This window comes from Perkinsus marinus (genome assembly GCF_000006405.1).
Source record: "Perkinsus marinus ATCC 50983 genomic scaffold scf_1104296939894, whole genome shotgun sequence".
NCBI classification, from domain to species: domain Eukaryota; phylum Perkinsozoa; order Perkinsida; family Perkinsidae; genus Perkinsus; species Perkinsus marinus.
The window spans coordinates 83,873-84,445 of record NW_003213014.1 but is presented as its reverse complement, the minus strand read 5'-3'; positions in this window follow the sequence as shown (position 1 = coordinate 84,445).

The window sequence follows — 573 nt, the reverse complement described above, 5'->3', positions numbered from 1 at the left end:
AAACATCGTCGTACGCAGTTCGCAGGAGCTGATGTATGATAAGACGTAAATCGAGAGAATAGGGATCGACTTCCCGAGACCGCACAGAGGCCCTCGTCAACTTGATAGAACTGCTAAACACTCAGGTATCGTCCTCATATTCTTGTCTAATTTCGGCCAAACTTTGAACTTGCCAATGAATTGACCTCGTCATCAATTGGATACCCCAGTTGGGGCGATCACCATTTTATATACCACCACTTCAACTGTATTATAGGCGATTCGCCATATTTCCGAGGCATCTCAGTCAAGACAAAAGCCCATTTGAAATGTCGCTAAGATACCCAACAACATGCACGACACTATACCGTCTTCCTATGTATCCCCCAGCTGGGCCGTACTGATACCATGAATATATGCTATCAAGCCCGGACCGGCTGGAATTCCAAAAATCCAGTATGATGGATGGATATAAGCATGAACCCGATATTAAGTCAATTCAAGCGGAGACCGCACTAACTGTTCCCCCAACACAACAGTGCATGAGGTCAATAATAATACTATTAGGAATTGTACGTAACTACCTCGCTTAAG